A 20230-nucleotide genomic window follows, 5' to 3' on the forward strand; every position below is an offset into this window, starting at 1 on the left:
GACACATGAAGTGGAGTCTTAGGACCCTGTGACTCTTGTGATTCCAGAGTGTCTGTTGAATGTGTTGTGTGGTGTCCATCTCTGTCCAAGCTTTAGACATCAGAGAAGGCTTTGAGGACTTTCCTCCTGATGGAAAGTGGTTGGTTGGGCTTTGTGGGGCCCAGGGCTCCACATGGCAGGATAAATGACAGTGAGCTAGGTGGAGTTGTTGACATAAACCACAGTGGCTCTGACCAGTTGGTACTCTTCCCATTTTGGTGTGAGAGGAAAGCCCAGGAACCTGCACACATAAGGCAGAACAGGGTCAGGGGATTAGTGTCTTGCCTGAATACCGAGTCTGAAAATCCTTCACAAAACTGTTCAAGATAAGCACAGCTGTTACCAGCCCTGAAATTAACTCAAAGTAATAATATCTATCATTTGTTGAACACTTATGAATGTACAAGATGCTTTATATGTATAAACTCTTGAATCCTCAATAGTCTTATGAGATACTTATTATTCCCATTTTGCAGACAAGGAAATTGAGGCTCACAGAAGCTATGTGAAAGGACACACACCCAAGTGCTGGATGTATCTCAGTGGTGAGAGCACTTTTGCCTAGCATATGTAAGGTCCTGGGTTCACACAGCCAGCATGTGGTAAAGTTAAAATTTGAACTCAAACTGGTTTCCATTAAGAAAAGAAACTATACCAGTGGTGAAGAAGTTGGTCAGGGGAGGGAGGAGGTAAGGGAAAAGGAAGTACTCTGAACGAAATTGATCAAATTATGTTATGTCCCTGTACAAATATGTCATGATGAATCTATTATGTATAATTATAATGCACCAAGAAAATTAAAAATAAAACACTAAAGAAAGAAATTTGTCTCACTTTTAGATCACGTTACACTTCTAGACTGAGGGGAAAAACTCAAGCATACAAGAGTTTAGAAGATCAATTATATTATTGACTACTAAAGGTGACTAAAGACATGTTGAAACATACATGGATTAAGGGTCCTTATTTCAGAGAGAACATGTGGCGTTTGGTTTCTTGGGATTGTCTCTGATTTGTGGATGCTAACCCACAGGGAGGTTGGGGAGGGGACAATAGAAGTCCATTGGATTAGACAAAGGGGGAGGAAGGGAAGGAGAGGAACAGGAGAGACAGTAGAAAGTTGGTCATAACTGTCCTAGCCTTGTATTTGTATACAGGAAAATGCCACATCATGTGCAACCACAAGAGTGGGAACCCAAATAGAATAAGTTGTACTTCATGTATGTATATTCTGCCAAAACACAGTCTACTGTCATGTATAACTAAAAATAATAAAAATGTTTAAAATATTTTTAAGAGTCCTTATTTCATATCACTATACAGATGCAGGTTTGGGGCAACAATTCGATATTGGGTGCTATTTTGTCATTGCTTTAAATCCAGGACCTAGGCACCACAAAATAATTATATCACTAGTGGGGACACCTATTTTTGCCATTTCTGTCTTCCAACAACTTAAAGAATTGCTTCTTGGCAATTATCTTTAGCTCAGTGGCAGAGTATTTGCCTAGCATGTGTGAGGCACTGGGTTTGATCCTCAGCACCACATAAAAATAAATAAAATAAAGGCATTATGTCCATCTACAACTTCAAAACTTTTTTTTTTTTTTAAATTGCTTCTGAAGTATCTTTTGGCCATTTCTCCTTTAACGCCCCATCTCTCCCTTTTCCATTCCTTTTTATAAATGGCTCTCCATTCACCCCATTAATTTAATTTTATTTTTTTAAAGAGAGAGAGAGAGAGAGAGAGAGAGAGAGAGAGAGAGAGAGAGAGAGAATTTTTTTAATATTTATTTTTTAGTTTTCGGCAGACACAACATCTTTGTTTGTATGTGGTGCTCAGGATCGAACCCAGGCCGCACGCATGCCAGGTGAGTGCGCTACCGCTTGAGCCACATCCCCAGCCCCGCCCCACGCATTTTATCATCACTTGTTTAAATACCATCTCAACAAGGCCTTGATCACCAATATTTTGCTTGCTGGAAAGTCTATTAAAAACCACATGCCCCTTAGCAATTGAGAGATTTAATCCAAACTGTTGTGCTGACACCCAGTGGCCAAAGGGTAGGAAGGCTGGGCCTGCAGAGTTCCCAACGTGTGCTTCCCCTCCTGGTAAAGGTCAAGAGCAAAGACTACAAAACCAGTCATCTCAGGAAAAGGTCTTCTCTCTCTCCTTTACAAACATCTGAGTAAGTATTTCCATGTTAATTTATATATTATTCACTAACCTTCCTCCTCCACTGAATCCACAAGTCTGGGGTTGTAATAGTGCTGGGGATTTAGCATAACTCTTTAATATTTTGATGTTCCAGAATACTTTTAGGCCCTATGGATTCTAACTCATGCTTAACACACCCTCAGGATTGGGGCACTCGCTAGCCATCATTCACACAGGCCCAAGCCAGGCATGTATTTGCTTTCTTAAGTTATTCCACACTCCCATCTTACAATAATCTTTCCAAGAGGCCCACCCATACACCTGCTCCACCCTGCCTGAAAAGGGACCCAACCCAAACTCTAGCAGGCTGTCTAGTGAGGAACTGCCCTTTCCTTTCAGACCTTGACCTCACAAGTTTCCTGAAGCAGGGCAGGGTTGCTGAGGCTCAGAGCCAGGAAGGGTCTGCTCAGAAGTTTTCAGGGAAAGGAATGACTCATACATCCTGTGTGACTGAACCTGTCTGTCATCTGCTTCTGGATCCTTTCCAGGGTCCCTAAGACACCAGTATGCTTCCTAGTTGGCCCGGGATATGGGCCTAATTGTAGGCATCCTCCTTTTCAGCCTCATAGCATCAGTACAAACTTGATTTGGTCTGCTTTGTGCTGCAGATAGGAAAGGAATCTGGGGCCCTTCTCAGGGCCTCCGACCCCACCTCTCACCAGCCTCATATCCTGCCATTCTCTGCAGAGCTCTCTAGACTCAGCCACAAATAGGACATTCTTCCCTCTAGGCCTTTGCACACATTGTTCCTTAAACCTAAGTCAAGTGTCTCTCCACTCTTTTCATGTCTCCCTTCTTAATAGACTTCAGCTCAAATGTTACCTCTTCAAAGGTACCTTCACATAACCCCATGGAAAGAGATGACTTCGTTGCTATTCTCAATCAAAACTTATTTCATCATTTGACAGCATTTGCCACAATTTGTAACTTAACTGTTTGCACCTTTATCTCCCTACCAGAACACATGCTCCAAGACAGTAGCTTTGCCTGTCTTAATCACATTTGTATGCTCAACCCTCAGTAGGTGTTGAATAAATATTTGTTGAATGGGGCTGGGGTTGTGGTTCAGCGGTAGAGCACTCACCTCGCAAGTGTGGGACCCTGGGTTCGATCCTCAGCACCACATAAAAATAATTAAGTGAAATAAAGTTATTGTGTCCAACTAAACTAAAAAATAAATATTAAAAAATTTTGTTGAATGAATTTCCTCCCACACCAAGTTATTTTCTCTTTCCTAAATCAGGATGAACTTCTCTGCCAATGTAATCTTCTTACTTCTCCTTTCCCAAGTTCCAGCTTAAATATTACCTTCTCAATGAGGCCTTCCAACATTCTCTCTGCTTCCCTTTCCCTGCTCCAAACAGTGAGCCATTTGTGTTTGTGTGTATGTGTGTGTGTGTGTGTGTGTGTGTGTGTGTGTAGCTGGTTATTGAACCCAGGGCATTGTGCATGTGAGGCAAGCACTCTACCAACTGCACTATATCCCCAGCCCTGAGCCATTTCCTCTCTGGAGTCCTGGGATCTCAATTGCTTATCCTCTTCTAAGCACTTGTAACATCATGTGATTTTTTTAACTATCAATTCTATTTTACCAGAACCTCCTAGAAATCAGGGAAGTAGTTATTTGCCTGCATATACTCAATTCAGATATAATGCGTAGTGCTCAGTTAAAATCTGTTGGGAATTCAGCACAGCATGGCGATTAAAGGCACAGGCTCTGGGGCCTGAGAGCCTAGGTTTGACCCCTGACTGTAACTATTACTAGCTGTGTGACATTGGTGAACTTACTGAGCCTCAGTTTCTTCATCTATAAAATGTTTATGTTAATAAGTACCAACCTCATCTGGTAATGGCAAGGATTAAGGGTGATAGTTTTGTACAGCATCTTCTGCAATGCCTGACACACAAAAAGCCCATGGTAAGAGATAACTAGGAGAGTATTGGTTGTTTTGCTTGGAAGGAGAGTGGGAATCCTGTCCATTGTCATTGGAGACTAGTGAAAAACCCCAGATTAATCTCATCGAGTTCTCAAGAGTTCCTTGAAGTTGATGGCTGCCTACATTCCCTGGAGAACCCTACACACCTGCTGCTGTCCTGGAAGAGTGTCTAATGCAGATGTTCAAAGCAGAATTGAGCATGATGGGGACAAAGAAAATCTCAAAGCATATTTAATGCCAAAATCTCAAAGTAGCACCATGGTCCAAATAGGAGAACTTCCTGGCCAGTTGGGATACTGCATTTAAAGATTTAAAAAGTTATAGACAGATTTTAGGATCAGACTTGAGCTCAAATTCCGTCTCTGCCACCCACTGTGTGACATTTGCCAGTTGCTTTCTCTCTCCAGGCCATAGTTCTCTTCTCTCTAAAATGGTCAATTGGAACTGGTACTACAAGTGGTACTGGCTGTCATTGATTAAATACTGTCACAGATGCTTCGTATCCTCAGATGTTAGGTTTTCTCATCCTTTCTGAGGCCTTGTAAGTCTCCCCAACACAGCATCCTGTACTATTTGCCTTCTAAGAGCAAACCACCACATAAACAGCCCTCCACAAAAATGCAGCTCAATTACAGTCTTCAGAGATAACAAGCAATAAGATATTATGAAGGAAAGTGGCTAACACATTACTCAGTTGTTGTGGGAAATGGAAAAGATTTTTCAGAAGGCCCCAAGCTAATCTGTTCTTAAGCTGGGGCCCTAAGGAAAATAGGCTTGGAGCCAGCTTTCCTGAGCTTGCCATCCTTTTAAAACCAGGGCAGGGTGGTACATATCTGGAATCCCAGTGACCCAAGAGGCAGAGGCAGGAGATTCACAAGTTTGAGGCCAGCCCCAGCCACTTAGCAAGATCCTCAGCAAATTAGTGAAACCCTTTCTCAAAATTTTAAAAATCAGCCAGGTGTGGTAGTGCATGCCTGTGATTGCAGCAGCCCCAGAGCCTGGGGCTGGAGGACTGCAAGTTCAAAGCCAGCTCCAGCAACTTAGCAAGGCCCTAAGCAACTCAGTGTGACCTTGCCCTAAATAAAGTATGAAAAAGGGCTGGGGATGTGGTCAGTGGTTAGACACCCCTAGGATCAATCCCCAGTACCAAAAAATTAATTAATTAATTTAAAAAATAAATAAAAGGGCTGGGGCTAGGCATGGTGGTGCATGCTTGTAAACCCAGCAGTTAGGGAGGCTGAGGCAGGAGGATGTAAAGTTCAAAGCCAGCAATGGCAAGATGCTAAGCAACTCATGAGACCCTGTCTCTAAATAAAATACAAAATAGGGCTGTCTGTCCATGTGCACTCTGGTCTCCTCACTCTACATCCAGGGTTTTTCTCATACCTTGGGGGAGTCTTTGCTTGTCTTTCACAATATGCTTTAGGCTTGGCTTTCCATCCGGGGTCTCTAGGATTTAGTTTTCCATGTAAGAATAGAGAAATTTTAATCCAAACCATCCCTACAAAAGGTTCCAATAGCATTCCTGGGATTCTTGGGCTGGAGGATCTCTCAAAACTGTGATCTGGAAATACAACCTTGTAAACTTTAGCATGAGAGTGTGAAATTTTAATTCTCATCATTGCTTAGAAACCATAACCACTCCCAGGGAAACCAAAAGAGCTTGCCTACATTTATCCAAGTAAGCAAACAAGAGCTAAGCATGATACTTTCTAAAGAGCCTTTTGACCTTCTCGTGAATAGCATTAGCTTGTGTAGCCATTGGAGTTTTGGGTCATCTCTGTATAATCAAATCATTAGTAAACAATTAACCATATTCCCATCTCTCACTCTCTGGTACTAGTAGCCATTTATGTAATTTTAAATTTTTATACTAAAGGAAATGACTGGACAACTGATTTCCTGCCCTAGATATAGGGAAGCTAGACTTTTCCCCTAAGTCCTAGAATTTGGATGCGTAATTTCCACTCCATGTTCTAGTATGTGTCAGCTTCCCAGGCAATGGGCAAGGCTGAATATTAACAGAACCTGGTCCAGAAGAACTTAACTCAGTACAGGGAAGATATTGTGGATACTTGGGACAGAGGAGAAAGAGGTTGAGAATGACAAAAAACTATTAGTTGAGAGGGCTGGGGGTTGTGGCTCAGTGGTACAGTGCTTGCCTAGCATGTGTGAGGCATTGGGTTTGATTCTCAGCACCACATATAAATAAACAAAACAAAAAATGTCCATTGACAACTAAAACCCAAAAAAACTAGAAGAGAAGAGTTCTAAGCATCCTAACACAAAGGCATGATTAATGTTTAAAGAGATAGAAATGCTAATTGCCTTGATTTGATCTTTACACATGTATCTAATTATCACCCTGCACCCCATACATATGTACAATTATTATGTGTCAATGAAAACTAGAAACAAATAAATCTTTTTAAAAATGTAAAAATAATTTAAAATTAACAAATATTTTTAAAACTTAAAGATAATTTAAAAATTAAGAAGTAAAAGAAGGTCCGGGGGATATAGGTCAGTAGTAGAGCACTTGTTTAGTGTGTGGAAGGCTCTAGGTCCCATTCCCAGCACTGCATACCACACACAAAAAGGCTCCTTCAAGGACTCAGCAGCTGTTCTGCTCTGTAGGTCTGTAGGCCCTGTGTTCCTCTCAAAGCCAGTGTCCAGTTTGGTGTTAAAAAGGAAAATACCTAGAACTTGGACCTAAGCCAATCCCTTGAGACCAATAGTGGGTGGTATATGGAACTTTGAAAAAAAAAGAATACTCACTTTCTCTCTCTAAACAAATCCTTGACAATATCCTACTGAGTCAGATAAGACTAGGAATGCCTCTTTCTCACTTTTGACTTCTGATGCCTGGAATAAGTGGGCAGATTGTTGTTGTTTTTTTTTTTTTTTTACTGTCCATAGAAGTGTTCCAGGGATGCAACTCAGTGACAGAGCACTTTCCTAGTATGCACAAAACATGGGTTTAATCTCCAGTAATACACACACACACACACACACACACACACACGCACACACACACGCACACGCACACGCACACATGCACATGCGCACACACACACAAAATAGGTTGGATGCTATGGGGCCAGCTTGTGATCCTAGCAGGTTGGGAGGCTGAGGGAGGAGGATGGCAAGTTCCAAACTAGCCTCATCAACTTAGTGAGGCCCTGTCTCAGAATAAAAACTAAAAATGCCTTGGGATGTGACTCAGAGTTTAAGCACCCATGGGTTCAATCATGGTAAAAAATAAGTAAGTAAGTAAATAAATACATAAAAAATAAAGAGAGAAGATTAAGAGAGAGAGAGAGAGAGAGAGAGAGAGAGAGAGAGAGAGAGAGAGAGAGAGATATTTCCTTTCACTACTATTATGTCAAGACATCTGGAAAGAGCAGTGTTTACTGGAAGACAGAATCTGGGACATATCCACTGGGTCATGAGGTTTGGGAGCACAGATTTCTTATCACCGCTTTTCTGTCTTGAACCTTGAGGTTTAATGCTGCTTTTGAGCCATAATGAAAGTCCAACTCCCCCCTGTCATATTGAAACTTAAATGTGAAGAAGAACAGGAGCTTGGGAATGACTAAATTGATCCCATATAAACCAACCCTTTGCCTAACTTGTAGACAATCTGAAACTTCAGATCAATCCTGAAGTAGACCTCAAATGTTTTTAATTCTCAGAAGATGAAATTTTATTGTGTATAGTTTTGTTCGTTCGTTTGTTTGTTTCTTCATTCTCAGGTTAAAGAAAAGCTAGAGAAACCTCAGTGAGAGGTCTGGCAGCCAAAAGAGAACCAGAAAATCAGCCAGGTACAGTAGCACATACCTGGAATCCCAGCAGCCTGAGTGAGAGGCTGAATCAGGAGGATCATTGTTAGGTGCAGGGCAGGCTGAACTAAGTTGTCTGCAGGGTGGGCTGAATGAAAGTTAGCTGCAGGATAACCCGGGTAATCACCCCCCTCTGTGTGGTCCTTTATCACCTGTTTGCATCAAGTCTGAACACTCAACCCCACTCAAGGCTGAACCTATCTGGTGCAATGGAAAATTCACATCGGTCCCTTGCCCCATCTGCCTGAAGGCAGAAGATGACACCCTTAGCAACTACTGTATGATCCAATCATTGTATGCCAGCAAGGCAGTTTGCAGACTCAGAGACCCCATTAGATTTTGGCTATAAGAATTCTCTCCTGCCAGGCCCCCCTCTCTTTCTCTCTCTCGCTTTCACTCTCTCTCCCTTTCACCCTCTGGTTCTTGCTCTCTCTTTCTTCTTTCTCTCTCTCTAACTCTCCTCCTCTTTCTCACTGCTGCAATAAAAATCTCTTGGTCGCTCGAGTGTAGTGGTCACATTGCTTTCACTTGTAAATTCAAAGCCAGCCTCAGTAACTTACAGAGGGAGGCTCTCAGCAACTCAGCAAGACCCTGTCTCTAAATAAAATATAAAAAAGGGCAGGGATGTGGTTTACTGGTGAAGAGCCTCTGGGTTCAATCCCTAGTAAACCCCCCCCACCAAAAAAGAACCAGGAACTCTACTATCTCAGCTATAACCTGGAGGATGAAAATGGTTAGGAATGCTGTTGAGAACCCCACCAAGTTCTCAAAGGGAATTTTCAGTCTTTCAGATTAGATCCTGCCGAAGGCTCCCAGATGCAAAATGCCCTTTCTCTTTAATAGAGGACTATATGCCTTTTGAGAAAAGTGTGTACTCATTCATTCCTACATATATTCACTGAATGAATATTTATTAACTGTCTGCTCTGTGTCAATTCTGTGTGTTGAGGACACAGACAAGTACAGAACAAATAGTGTGCCTATTCTTGTGGAAATAAGGGTCAAGGGAAGACAGAAAATATATAAACAATCTCACAAATAATATGTAAAATTATTTGTTATGTTTCAGCTAAGCTATAAATGAATGAATTAATATTTTTTAAAAAAATGATAAGAGGGTCTGGGTATTTGGCTCTGTGGTGAAGCTTAGTATGTGCAAGGGCCTGCTTCCATTCCCAGCACCACACACCAGTTATGAGTGTAGTGAAAGAAAATTACAGGCCACCATGGGAACATATTCTGACAGGGGAGAAGGTGATATGGAAGACCCAATTTACTGAGATGAGTCCAGAAAGGTTGGCCCAACAAAGTGATATTTAAGCTGAGACATAAAAGCTAAGAAGGAGTTCACCAGGTAAAGATTTGGGGAAATAAAATTCCCACAGGATGATACAACAGTATACAACTCTAGGGGGGGATAAAAAGACCTGAGTATCCTAAAGAAATCGAAAGAAGGCAAGTTTGGCATGAGTACAGAACTTGTGATTGTTTTATTTTATTCAAATCTTATCTTAATGATGTCCTTAGTTTTGCTCAACATGGTTCACACTGTGACTACTTGAGTAGACTTGCTAAAACACATCTGATCATGTCACTGTCCTGCTTAATGTATTTCAATTGTTCTCCACTACTTTCAAGATAAAGTCCCAACAGCCCCAAAATGACAAACAAAGCCCTTCCTGATGTGACCCATAAGTATCTCACAGGCCTCATCCATGTTCACACCCACATTTGCATCCTATGCTCCACTGGAGCAAAAGTACCAACTCTTCTTTGTTCCAGCCAAGTTCTCCTTTAATTCCCTCTGCTGTTTCTAGGCTGTTTGTCTTGCCTGTATACCTTCAGCTGAGGTGCTCAACAAAAATTTGTTAATGAAAGAATGAGTTTGCCTGTTTCATTGGCACTTTGGTAATATGCATAGTAATGAATGAGACATTTATCTGGGGAAGCTGGGAAACATTTAAGTGGTGAGGTTTAAGGGAATCTCTGAGTTCCTTCCTTCATTGAATGATCACTCCTGTTAACCTGTCTCTGCACCTTATCCCATGAGAGTTTCACTTTCTGAACAAAGGATTGGTGTTACTGTAAGTCCCTGAGGGAGGGATGAGGGCTACAAAGGAAAGAGGGGGTCCGGGCAGAGAAACTAGAAGTGGAGGTAGTTGATGGGAAAGAGCTAATGGTGCCAGTTTGCTCAAAACGCATCTTGTGATCACACATGTGCAAAATTAAGCCAATCTAGCACATAACCAAGTAGAGGTTTTCCGTGCACTTGGTGATTTGGAACCTAAAATGTGCTTTGGGCAATTTTAACTACCCTAATTTTGAGCTAAAATTCAATTAAAATCACTTGTACTCCCTGTCCCACATGCTCAAGTTAGAGAATTAATTAGAAGGAGGAGGAGGAGTCAGGCCATTTACAGAAATAGGTTACTTCCAGAACAGCCCTTTGAGTTTAACATGAACATAGGTAGGTGGATTAAAAAAAGCCAAGTTCAGAAAATCCCAGGATTTTCAGTTTCTATGGAGGGGGAGGGAGAGGCCTGCCTCACAGATTTCACAAACCTGGTAAACCAGCAAAGAATCTTCCATCTCTGGCCATGTTCAGGCCTACCAAGAAAGATGTCTAACTCGCTCAATCATCTGGGATTTTCTGGGATGGCTAGGATTGGTGTTTCCAGAATTCTAGTACCCAGGTCAAGAATCCAATTCTCCTACAAGAGCCTGTGTTACAACAGGAGATAGAGCTTTTCTTGCTTGCTTTGTATGTTACTGGGGATTGAATTCAGGGCACTTTACCACTGGGTTACATTCCCAGCCCATTTTTATTTTGAGAGAGGGTCACACAAAGTTGCTGAGGCTGGCCTTGAACTTGTGATCCTCCTGCGTCATCCTCCTGAGTCGCTGGGATTACAGGTGTGCACCACTGTGCCAAGCACAACAGGAGATAAGGAGTAGAAAAGCCAAATCCCATTACATTGTGTTAAGCAAAATAAGTCAAACAGAATTTCAAGGGTCCTATGTTTTCTATCATGTGGAAAGCATAGAGAAAAAAGAAAAAGGGATCTCATAAAATTTGAAAGGAGACCCAGAGGGCAGAGGAAGGGGATCAGAGGGAGGGAGAAAAGAAAGGAAAGGGGGGCTACTGAGGAATGAAATTGACCAAGGTATGTTGTGCACATGAATGAATATGTAACAATTAATTCCACTAATACGTATAAGTATAATGTACCAACTAAACTTCATTAAAAGAAGGAAAACAAGAAAGAAATCCTAGTGTCCAGCCAAGTATCTGCCATCTAATGATTTTTGTGACTTTGAGTGAGTTAAAATTTCAACATTTTATATCTAAATATTTTAGTATTTACATGTACTGGGACCTGGGCTGCCTCTGTTCAAAATAAGGCACTACCTCATTAATAAGTCAATGACTGGGTGACCTTGGGCCATCTCTTATCTTTTCTGCGCCTTAGTTTATTAGCCTTTAAAATCAGGATAATTGCCAGGCATGGTGGTGCATGCTTGTAATCCCAGAGAATCAGGAGGCTGAGGCAAGAGGATCACAAGTGTGAGACCAGCCTCAGTAAATTGTCAAGGCCCTAAACAACTTAGTGAGACTCTGTCTCAAAATGTAAAAAGTAATTAATTAATTAAAGGGCCAGGTATACATCTCTGTGGTAAAGCACCCCTGGGTAAATCCACCATAAAAATCTATTAAAAAATAAAGTAAAATTAGAATAATTGTAATAACTAAGTCATGGGTTGTTACAAGAAACATGAGTTAATACATACATAGTTCTTAGAACACTGGTACATTGTGAGTGTTTTAATGAATGTTAGTCATTAATGTTATTATTGTACTTTAACATTTTCACATATACCAATAGGGCTAAGAATATCATCTCCCCAGGCTGTCACGGGAATCCAACAAGACAACAAGTGTGGAAATGCCCTGTTACCTGACCAGCACAGAGTCAGAGTAGATGCTAAAACTAAACTTAGCAAATATCCCAACTCATTGTTCAGGCCCTGAAGTTTAAGTTCAGTGTAGCTTAGCTTCAAAATCATAGTGAGCAGAACTGCACCCCTCCCCTGCCCCCAAAGTCTGGAAAAAGCCACTGGGTTGGCTCTTGCATGTCCAAGGGGCCTACAACTCCTGAATATGTGTGAGCACTGTGTTCTGTAAATAGATGCCTCCCTTCATGTTGTCTGTGGGCCCCCAAATCTGCTGGTCATCTGGCACCTACCCTATAAGAGGCCAGGGGGTGGTCAGGACATGGCTGGAAGAGTCCTTGGGCATAAAAAGAGCAGATTACATTAAGGAACATGACGAGGATATAGAACCTGTGCAGGGCACCTGAGGTCACCACTAAGTGACCAAGGAATGGAACAAATGAGGACCTGGCACTCTACTGGGGAGGGGTGTTGAGAGGCAAAGAGACAGAGACAAGGAGTCAAAGAGAGGCCCAGCAATTCTGGCTCCCTGAAGAAGGGGAGGGAAATAACCACACAGAGCTCAAAACGTCCTGCGTTACCACAATAGAAAGTGCCTGAGAGATTACAGTTTATGCAAACTCGGCTTTCCAGAGGCAAAAGTGGCTAAATACTGCCCAGGCGGTGGACCCCCTTTGACTTCTTAGGAAAAGTGCCTCATGCACCCAGCCTCACTGAGAGCAAGAGGACTCCAATGAGTTCAGGTGTGCAAACGAATTATTCTAATAGTAAGGAAAATATGAATTATCTGGAAAATTCCCACTTGGGTTCTCAGAGCCCCTTACTGCTGAAACTGCTGAAGAAGGTTTGAGAGGGAGGCTATGAAGGAGGCAGGGAACTTCAGGAGACCGTGATGCACCCACCAGACTGAGGGACTGATCTAATGAAGGCTGCGTGGAGTATAAAATCGTGCACCACCTGGGCTGGCAGAAGACAAAAGTGCCTGCAGGCTGCAAAGCTAGAGCAGAACTTCTACATTATTTTCTTGTTTTGTGTATGCCCACAGCGACTAGAAGAGGGACATTTAGGGCCTCACAAATGATCCAGTGGATTGGTGGGAGAGGCCTTGGTGCAGTTTGGAAAACCTAGGAGACCACAGACTGGATGTAAGAAAGGCGCTACATGTCACACGTGATGTTGATGTGATTATAGCAAAGCTGTCCTGCTAGAGCCACGGGGCTAGCTGCTTGACTGGCCTGTACTGCAGTCACTGCTCATCATCTGGATTTCAATCTGGATTTCCTAAGCCCCTAATCAGGGCCTAGCCTTTGGAGAAGGCAATTATGGTAGCTACCAAGAGGCTGAGAGCCCTAGTCATTTCTAATTAGGAAAACATAAAACAAACCCTTGGGTTCCAATGCAAAATATGCTGAAGAACTAGATGAGTGGGCTCAGGGACTATGGGAAGGCAGAGAGGACTGGGTTGCTGAACCTTGAAGTAGAGTTAGATGTGAGAAGATAGAAAAGGGGAAAGTCAGAGAAGGAGGAGAGTCAAGGAAGAGAACAGTGCAATCAAGAGAAGAACTTGAGCAAAAGCTCAGAGGCTAGAATAAGCACAGTCTGTTCCAGATCCATAATTCTCATGCAGTGTAACACCTGACCCCTATTCAAGATACTTTTGCTTTTTGATCAAACAAAGGTTTGGCTAAATGGATAGATACTCTATTGATAAGAGAGTAGATGTGAGCCAGAAAACAACCAACATTAATTCTCTGGATTATGTGAGCTTGGATATGTGACCTTGTATAATTCACTTATTTTCTCTGGGTTCTGTTTTCTCTCAGCAACAATGGGAGACAGGGAATAGAAGCAAGAAAGTCCTTAAAGTTCATTTCAGCTTTAGTTACCTACAGAAGTGTTTCACATGCTTCAGCATTCTTTCAGAATACCTAGAGAACCTGTTAAGCATGCACATTCCCAGATATTTGGGTTTATTCTATTTATGATGGGGCCTGGACAAGTGTATTTCTCACAAGGAACATAAGTGATTCTGCCACACGTGACTCACAGGCCAGACTAAGAGGCAAAATGTCCTGTGGGTTTGCATACAAACAGGTGTTGGAGTCTGTTTCCAGGGTTCTGAATGGCTATAACAGGAAGCTCACACCTTCCCTTCCCCACTCTCAATGCCAGTTCTGAATCAGCTGCCACTCCCAATCAAGGGGCATCAACAAGGACCACTCAGCTATAGTGTGTCACAGCACAGTGGTGCCTATCTTCTACACATATGGGGACATGATGCTGACTGGTCATACTCCAGGCAGGGAGGGACTAGGAATGTCCAGGTGGGATGGCCTGAGATGCCACTGAACAGGATCAGGCACCCTCTTGCTTGCCTCTCCCACATCCACAACAACACAGCACACTCCAGAAGAACCCAGAGAAGAGCCCCACAAAGTGAACAGGATTTCCTGGATTTAATCAGAGGCAATAACACCAAGAGCCAAAGTCCTCGCCTTACTGAGCCCATTCTGCTCTCAGGATTGGACTTCAGAATTATGACAGTGTGCAGGGGAAGGGGCCTCCATGTGGAACTGGGACTCTAACTGCTGCTGAAGAAGTACCCCCATGTCTTAGGGAGACAGGTTCCAATCTCCCATCTTCAGCCCCATAGGCTCCTCCTGGCCACCTGGATAATAGGTAGGACTGCAACCTGGCAGACAGGGCCCACTCAGAGCACCAGTGTCAGATGCAAAGGGCTGGAGAAGCCATCTCTGCCACTTTGCAGTCCTTCTCCCTCCAGGCCCTCAGCAGACACAGGTAGAAGATCCCTCAGATCACTCCTTCCTCCCTTCTCCACTTGCCGTGGAACTCCCCTCCCCAGCCTTCCTGCCAAGCACTCCCCACCCAGCTCCCAAGTGAACTGGGCTGCACCTGCAGGCTCCCTGCCTCTGCAGGCACAGAAACCCACTTGCTGGAACGTTCTTCCTGCTGGTGAGCCAGGCCTGCCCTTATGATTTCCTCCTACTCACCTAAATTTTGCCCTCAGGACCCCCATCCATACAGGATGCTCCTTCTTCCTGGCAGCGTCCTCCACTTAGATGAACACAGCTCACTCTGCCATTCCTACTCCCCAGCCAGACCCCCACTAAATCATTTCATTGATACATTATTCACACACCATCCACTTCTCTCACTCAAAGGGTACAATCCAATGCTTTTAGTCCATTCACAGAGTTGGGCAACACTTACTACAGTCAATTTTAGAAAACTGTCCTCACTCCAACTCTAAAGAAATCCTATACCTCTTTGTAAGCCATTGCTCCCTAGCACCCAGATCCTGGGTAGCCATTTATCTATTCATGTCTCTATTGATTTTTTTTATGCTGGAAGATTGGGTAGCATGGGTCTGAATCCCACTCTGTGAAACTTTGAGCAAGTCACTTCACTTCAGTTTGATTCAATTTCTCCAGCATAAAAAGAAGCACTATTGTTTTCTACCTCATAGAGTCATAATGAGGCTTAAATAATCTAATGTATATAAAGCACTTAGTACAGGGTTTGCTTTTATTGCTGCTTTTCATAAAGCGATTTTCCTGATTATTGCTCTCAGCTTCCACTGGTGTGTTCTCTCTCATCAGGATGGAATAGAGGGGTGACGATGCAAGTATTTAGCATATCAGCATACTTAATAACCTATTAAAGCACGGACATTACCCATCAGTATGGGCTGAATACTGAAGTAGAAGCTATACGTTTTCTATCAGGGCTGACACTGACCCTCTTATTTCTGAATGGTGGAGAGATCCAGGGTCCAGGGAGTCATTGGGATACCAAAGGAGGCCCTTGGAGGATACTGGGATGGTGCTACATGTCAATCAGTATGAAATAATTTTAATAATTTTTTAAAATTTTTTTTAATATTTATTTTTTAGTTTTTGGTGGACACAACATCTTTGTTTGTATGTGGTGCTGAGGATCGAACCCGGGCTGCACGCATGCCAGGCGAGTGCTCTACCACTTGAGCCACATCCCCAGCCCAATTTCAATAATTTTTGCCAGAGATTCAAAACAGGGGTACTCTATGACTGAGCTTCATCAGCAGCCATTTTTTTAAATCAACAGCCATTTTAAAAAATATTTATTTTTTAGTTGTAAGCAGACACAATATTTTAATATGGTGCTGAGAATCGAACCCAGTGCCCCAAGCGTGCTAGGCAAGCACTCTACTACTGAGCCACAACCCCAGCCCCTCACCAGCCATGTTTTTTTTTTTTTTTTTTGAGAGAGAGAGAGAGAGAGAGAGAGAGAGAGAGAGAGAGAGAGAGAAGAGAATTTTATTTTTAATATTTATTTTTTTAGTTCTTGGCGGACACAACATCTTTGTTGGTATGTGGTGCTGAGGATCGAACCCGGGCCACACGCACTCCAGGCGAGTGCGCTACCAATTGAGCCACACCCCCAGCCCCCAGCCATGTTTTATTTTGAAATAGAGTCTCAAAGTTGTCCAGGCTGGCCTTGAATTTGTAATCCTCCTGCCTCAGCCTCCTGAGTAGATGGAATTTCAGGCATGCATCACCATGCCCAGCTGATTTCAGTATTTCAGGATCCAGTGCGGTCATAACGCCATGTCCTGTCATGTCTGAGCAATACCACCATATTACCTGCTATGGGTAACAAACTTCTGGTCACACAGATATGTTCTCACTGCTTTTTGATATCCACATCACACTGCACAGGATCCTGTGATTACAGGTGAGCATCCTCTCACCTGTAATCCCGGCAGCTGGGGAGGCTAAAGCAGGAGGCTTGCAAGTTCAAAGCCAGCCTCAGCAACTTAGTGAGGCCGTGTCTCTAAATAAAATACAAAAAAGGGCTGGAGATGTGGATCAGTGGTTAAGCCATCTTGGGTTCAAGCCCTAGAACAAAAACAAAAAACAAACAAAACTAAAAAAATCCCCTCAAACTTTTTTTTTTTTTTAATTCAGGCTGCTGCTAAGTTTTACCATCCCTTACAAACCTCTATTAGGTTGTATTTTGGACCCACATTCAGAATCTTAAATTACACATGTTATTCATGTTGAATTAGAACCTTCCAAAGAAGCTTCAGTACAGGTAGGCAAGCAGGCAAGACTGGCGATGACAGCAGTGACACTTGGCCCCTATATATGTTCCTTGTTTCCTCTGGAGCAGAAAGAACTCTGTTTAGTCTTGCCCTTGACCATGGCCAATGTGTACAAGAGCAGATGACCTGGAGGAGGAGAAGGAGATGGCAAGACTATTGAAAGGATTACACCTCCTACCTAAACAGAGATGTGACAAAGCCAGACCAAATTCCAAGCACTTCGTCTGATGGAAGTTGTTCTGGGATCAATTGCCAAGACGGAGGCTTTAGAAATGCAGGCAGAATGAGCCTCAGGTGAAGCAGATATTCCAGGTAATCTAACAAAAAGAAGAAAGTAACTGGGAAATTGACCTGAAAGAAGACAGCTAATGGCTTCCAAGAGGTGTGTGTGGCGGGGTGGGGTGGCAGGATGTGTTTGACAAGGACTAGGAAATGTGATGGAGGGGAATGGAGGTGGACGTTTTCACTGGGAGCCAGACTAGCAAGGTATTTCAAGTCTCGTTTGGAGGGTTGGGTCTGGGTGGTCTCTCAATGGTGCTGCAAGTGGGGAGGAAGAGGACAGCTGGTGGCAGCAGGGGGCATGGCTCAGTCCATCTGGGTTGAGTGCAGATAATGTGAGGAGCCATTGTGGCAATGTGGGCAGCCTGTCTAGTGAGGAAGACGGGGGCTTTTCTGAGCTAAGCAGCTGGTATGCTCAGGACGACTGTTGGCATCTGGGGATCCTAATGAAAAAAAGTATTAGTTGGATATGGTGGTGCACACCTGTTATCCCAGCTACTCAGGAGGCTGAGGGAGGATGGTAAGTTTGAGGCCAGTTTAGGTGAATTATAGAGACCATGTTTCAAAATAAAATAAAAAGGGGTGTGAGTGTAGATCAGTGGTAGAGCACTTGCCTAGCATGCACAAGACCTTGGGTTTACTCCCCAGTACAAAAAAAAAGGAATATCTCCTCTGGAAGTTAGTGGAGCATCTCAGAGAAGGAAAAGATAGAAACGCATTTCAGTATTGTAAGGTGGGGAGCAGGTATTCAAAACACCCCAAGATGGGCTGAGAGTGTAGCTCAGCAGTATAGCACTTGCCTCACCAGGCCCCGGAGTCAACTCCCAGAACTGCAGAGAAGGAGATGGATGGATGGATGGACAGATGATAGATAGATGGATAGATAGATAGACAGATGGATAGATAGATAGAGATGAGAGAGAGGGAGGGAAATGTGAGATGTGAGGAGAGCTGATGTTTACTGATGCTGGTTCTGATCCAAATCTCTCTTAAACATTGTGCTTTCGACACTTGTTATTGAAACACTGCTTCACAGGGCAAGAGCGTGTTTCCTAGGTGAAACCCCCAGTATAGTTTGCATCTTGTTCTCCAGAATGCATTCAAGTCCCCCAGGCTAGGTCTCTTTTTTACTTCATCTGAGTTCATATCGTAATTAAGAACTGAGGGTTCTACCTGGGTTCAAATTCTACTCCTGTTACTTATTAGCTATGTCAGTGTCACAAGTTGCTTCACCTGCCTGTGACTCAGTTTCCTCATCTGTGGAAGGATTATAAGGAGAGCAACTGCCTATTAGGATTGTTGGGAGGAATCACAGCCCAGATGAAGTTCTTAGAACAGAGCTTAGCAGGCACTAATGCCTCAGTAAACATTATTATTTGAATTCAGATTCATCATCCAGTTTAATCCTAGTCCTTCCTGCTTTGTGACTTTTCCAAATGTCCCTAACTAAGCCACTGAGAAAAATGATGTTTACACAAAAAGCAATCTCTTCTTCCCTTCTACCAGCCTCCCATTCCATACTCTGAGCTGTCACCATACGTTTTGCCTCTTCATGACTGCATGCTATTGTCACACCTCTCACCCCTGTTGCCCTAATCTAGGGCCATTCCACATATCCTTGACTCCGCCCATATTACCAAACTTCTTCACCCAGGAGGCTACTAACCCTACTCCCTTCCCTCTATTTACATTGACTACCCATTCACTGGTCATATGAGCCAGATACCTAAAAGTCATCATTCTAGATCAGGGATATATAACTGTGTGCTCAGAATCCATTCTTTCATCAAATTGATAAAAAGGACCTCCAATCTGTCCATGTCCCATCAACTCAATTACCTCTGCCCTGGACCAAGCCTCTATCGTCTCTTGCCTGGACCATTCATTGCAGGAGTCTCCCAATTGTTTCCCCTGATTCTCCTCTTGTCCTACAGTCTACTCGTCACACAGCAGCCAGAGTGTTCCTTTCAAAGTTAACATCTGATCTTGATACCCTTCTGTTTAAAACCATTCAATGTTTTCACACCTTTCTTTCTTTTTATTTGGTACCAGGGATTGAACTCAGGGGTATCCAACCAGTGAGCCATTTCCTCAACTCTATTTTGTATTTTATTTAGAGTCAGGGCCTCAGAGTTGATTAGCCTTGTTAAGTTGCTGAGGCTGGCTTTGAACTCTCATCCTCCTGCCTCAGCCTCCCAAGCCACTGGGATTACAGGCATGTGCCACCACACCCAGCAGTTAAACACTTTTCTTAAGATAAAGACCAAACCCTTAATATGATTTATAAAATGCTGCCTAATCTGATACTGCCTATCTTCACAGAGTTTTCTCTTATCAATCTCTGCCAATGACTGTGCCTTAGCCACACTGGCCTGCCTTTATTTCTTCAAACATTCCCAACTCTATATTCCATAGAGCGTTTGCATAAACTGTTCTCCATACTGAAAATCTGTCCTCTTCCGGTCCCTCCATATCCATCAATCCATACATAATCAATGCCTATTTATTTATGAACCCTCAATTCAAAAGTCACTTGCTAAGGAAAGCCCAAACTAGAATAGACTCCATATCAATATACTTTCAGAGTTCCCCATAATTTTTCTTCATAGAACTTTTCCCAGTTCATAATTATGCAGTGATTTCATGATTATTTGATTAAGTAATATATTTCTTACTAGAGTGATGCTCCATGACAGCAGAGACTGGTACTATCATCTATCTTGTTGATTAATGTAGACTCAGTCTTTATAAGGAGAGCAACTAAGAACAGAGCAGGGAGGAAGAGCATGAGAAGAAGATCACCATTAAACAAGGAGGAGAGGTGGGAGGGAAAGGGAGAGAGAAGGGAAATTGCATGGAA

The 20230-nt window shown here is 43.0% G+C and overlaps 1 protein-coding gene across 1 annotated transcript in view; it reads right to left on the minus strand.

Moving 5' to 3' along the window:
* BMP15 (bone morphogenetic protein 15) overlaps positions 1-20230 on the minus strand; it is a gene marked incomplete at its 3' end in the record, with an annotated part of 148960 nt that overhangs the window by 585 nt on the left and 128145 nt on the right.

The sequence above is a fragment of the Spermophilus citellus genome (genome assembly GCF_964194105.1).
Source record: "Spermophilus citellus genome assembly, chromosome: X".
Lineage (NCBI taxonomy): Eukaryota > Metazoa > Chordata > Mammalia > Rodentia > Sciuridae > Spermophilus > Spermophilus citellus.